Raw genomic sequence first — 4,395 nt, 5'->3', positions numbered from 1 at the left:
TGGTGACTGAAAATCTTGGGATGATAGTTGTAATTGGAGATTTATCATTTGGTTGTGCAAATTATGCTTATTTATGGTTAACTTGAGAAGTGGGTAATGAGTTACCAAAGTGTAGTATACAATGATTGTTAGGAAGATAGAGCATAGGAGTCGATTGAAGTTAGTGCAGTTTATTGTAGGAAGATAATTATTGGAATTTACTAGGTGTCGTATTAGGGTTCTTGTGGAAGTGGAGATTTTGGATTACTTGACCGCCTTAGGAGTTCTAGACGTGATGTGTCACTAGGAGACCAATGCAAGTATGGTGGAATCGCCTATAGGAGTAGACTTGAGAGAGAACAGTATCCCTTGTGGCCACCAAAGGCCTCGGCTAGTCACAGGTGGCGGTGAGTTCCAGAGACTCAGGACACTAGAGTCAATTGCAGGTATGAGTCTAAGCTAATCTCTTGTAATGAGTGTCTTGTGTGGTTTATTCACAGGTTTTGGAAAGTTGTGCAAGCAATGCCCATATCCGTTCGGGTGTTTATAGTCATATCTTGTAACTGCCTTAGCGTTGATGTTTGATCTTTTAAATTTCAAGGACGAAATTTTATTTTAAGGGGGGAGGATGTGATACCCCGTATTTACGTGTATTTTCATTTGAGGATTATTTAAATTATTATAATTAGTGGTTCTCTTGTTTAAAATTAACCGTGATTTTTGTGATATTATTTTGTGATTTTTTAAGTTGTGAAATTAATTTTAATGTACTTTCTTAATATTAATTATTGTTTAAATTGCTCTTTAATTTAAATTACTGGGCTGCCCCTCCCCCTACCCAATCCACTCCAACCGCCGTGACCCAGCCAGAACACCACCACCCATCGGCGTAGCTCACGCCACCGACCTCTCCTACACCACTCTCCACCTCCCCCCCCCACAGCCTTTCTCTGCTGTGGTAGCCAGTTCGAAACCCACAAATTTCCCTCCCTCCTTCATTTGTTTTCTTCATCCTCTCATGTGCACTGCCACACGCTGGCTTGGCCAACACCACCCAGCCCATTCTCTTCATCTCCGGACAGCATCCATCCCCTTCCAATATTAGCCCCTCTCATGCCGCCATTATCCGCCACAAGAGAATCCAAGCCGCAGCCCTTTCGTATTCCAAAGCCACTGTCGCGCCGCCGTTGGCTACCATATCTTCATCACTTCTTCACCGGCCTCCCAACAACCCAAACCACCCTTCTCCAACCCCAATCCGCCACCGGTGAAGCCCAACCATCTCACTTTCTGATTTTGTCTTTTTGGCTATCAACTACCCTATACGCCGCCACCCTTGGCCAACCACCACTACCTTTAGTTTCACCAACACCCCTAAGTCCTACCCTAGCCTTCCCTAATCTTCGTTTGTCTCCGTTCAAATTTGGGTATTTTGAGACCCATGGCCATAGTGAATTTTGCATTGTGACGTTGCTTTGCTGACACCTTTTGCAGCTCATTGATCCTCTAAAAATTATATTATAACACTGGAAGTATTTTTCAAATAACTTTTGAGATTTAAATATATTTTGCATTAACAATTATTATGTGAATTTGGTTGGTTGTGCCGAACTGAGTCCAAGGAGTCAGGGGTCGATTACAATGAAGAACAAAGTTGTTTGTGTGATTAGTTGATGTTGAGATTTGTTGTTGTTGGATTTTTGTTTCGTGTCATACATTGCATAGTGCACGCATGTTCATATTTGTAAAGTGAAAACTGGAATTTCACATAATTGCACGCATTTTCATGTGTTGGGTTTTCATGTGTAAAAAGATTTTTGGGTGCGTGTGTATCACGACCCCAAGTCGAGATGGGACACTATGTCAATGGAGCTCCTTTGGTCACTCGGGACTCGCGAGCTGAATATACTGAGTGACATCCCCTGGGTTGTCACTGGGCGACAACAGGTTCAGATAATACGATAATACTGTCGTGTCGACTTCGTGACCCCTTTGCTGGCAGGGGCTAGAGGATGCCTGGTCATGGTACGCGCTAGGCACGGAGCTAGGTATCTCTCGTTACAAAATCACATGCGTGGTCGTTACTTGTGATGGGGTGATGAGAGTCAGAGTATACAGATAATCCCTAGGGGAGATCATGGTGCATACGGTAAAATTGGATAATTGGTTTTGATAATTGGATAATAGACCATTTTCTAGGAAAATGGCAAGACTTGGTTAAGGACATGTGGACCATTTTCTGGAAAAATGATGGATTTTCTATGGGGACCACTTTCGGGAAAAATGATGGATTTTCTATGTGAGCAATTTTCTGAAAAAATGACGAGATTTGATTAATGGAAATATGCGGACCATTTTCTGACAAAATGGTAGAATTTATGTTGGGCCATTTTCTTGGAAAATGGCGAGATTTGATTAATGGAGATATGTGGACCATTTTCTGAAAAAATGGTAAAATTTCTGTTGGGTCATTTTCTGAAAAAAGGGCGGATGTTTTAATGGAAATGTTTTGGGTCAAAATGGGATTTTGGCGTGCATGGAAAAATATTCATTTTCAGGAAAAATGATTTTTGGGCCTCATGCATCTGTCATCATGTGCATGCATATTGTTGTTGCATGAATGTATTTTTATTTTGTGGGCTGTTTGGATTATTACTTACATGCGGTACCATCTTTTGATATCGTAGATTGTGATGCAGATGTCGATGAGGCCGAGCCTGAGGAAGTGGCTCTGCCGAAAGAATGATTTGGTGCCACTCGCTCTTATATCGGAATTTGTTTACTACTTTTGGATCTTGTATTCTAGTTTTATTATGTTTTTACTGGACAACTGTAATATTTTTGAAATGCTTATATTTAAAAGAATTTATATTTAACAATTTTGATACTTAATTGATTAACTTTAACGTATCTGCTGCGTCTTGTCTTACACGTGTTGCATGTGCACATACTTAACACTTGTCGTTGGGGGTGTGTAACCCGTATTGTCATCATCCCGACACCTCGATTTCCACGTGTTTGTACGTGGGAGTTGGGGGTGTCACACTACATTTCGGGGCAGCGCGTGTCTGGAACCCAATTAGACCGATCAATTCCTCCACCATGTCAGGAAGCACGGGTCAATCGAGACATCGTCTTCATGGTCCTAGTCTAGAACAGGTCGAAACTCAGGGAGATACATACTCGAGAGATCATGGAGTATCGACCGGTAAGACATCCATGCAGACCAAGGCATCACACACATATACTCGTGAGGAAATGGCAAATATAGTGCATGTAGAGATACGTAGACAGATGTCAGTAGTAATTGATGCATATGTATGGAGATCTATAGTACCATATCTGACTTACGTATAGAGATTAATGCTAGCATCTCTGACTTATACATAGATGTTAATGCTAGCATCTCCAACTTATTTACAAAAATTAATACCATGTCTGCGACTCAAGTCACAATCAGTACTCAGCTGACCTGATTAGAAACACGCCTAGCTGCAGTCGAGGATGCATGTAGAGAGTTGGTCGTAGTAGTCTGTATCTTTTATTTGCATTTTTTTTTTTTAGTAGAGAATATTTTGTGTTTTGTAAATTTAAATTAATCATGAATTGTATTTGTCTTTTCTAAATTAATTATTGATTTCTATGAGAAGTTCTTCCCATAAATGTGACTTTCAACTTCTCCCATTCGGCTCCGGGAGAACAGTCTGCCCGAGGTTACAGTTGGGTCTAATCGCAGTTCGGCTCGTGGTGGTACAGCTTGTCCATTGTTTGATTGGGAGCTTCCTAATAACATGGTACCAACTAAGTTGGACATGACTGAGGAGTTTGGCCTTACAATTCCTAGAGCCAAACATCTACTTGCTATTCCCCATTATCGCCTTTACAAATGAGAAAGGAGATCTCCTTTTTTGATTTCATGAAAATGCATGCCCCTATCGCACTCATGTTATTAGAACTCTTCATGAAGATATATATGATGTTCCTTTAATTTTGAGATTTGCTTTTATGCAACTCATTGTACTTTCTGTCCAATATGTAATAAGAAAAATAGTCATAACATAAGAGAGACATAATTGTATGTGAAATACACTAGCCAGAATACACAAGCTAATCACAAGCATTTGCATATCGTCTTAGCTGTAAATGGCAGTGAAGCATCCAGGAAGAACAGCTCTCCAGCCAACTGCAGTCAACATGAATACAACAATAAATGGGTTTAAGTTTGAGATAAATGAGTTCGGATTAAAATATATCAACTTGATAAGACACAATTAATAAATGGTCAATCCTCTTAAATCGCAAACAACCCATAAAGCTGTTTAAATTTTATTTAAAGATTACGATACAATATATATATATATATATATATATATATATAAGCTTATGTTTGTTATTGATATTATTATAAGTTAATCT

The sequence above is a fragment of the Carya illinoinensis genome, chromosome 4, assembly GCF_018687715.1.
Source record: "Carya illinoinensis cultivar Pawnee chromosome 4, C.illinoinensisPawnee_v1, whole genome shotgun sequence".
NCBI classification, from domain to species: Eukaryota; Viridiplantae; Streptophyta; class Magnoliopsida; order Fagales; family Juglandaceae; genus Carya; species Carya illinoinensis.
The sequence above is the reverse complement of the archived record's forward strand: the minus strand, read 5'-3'. Positions refer to the sequence as shown.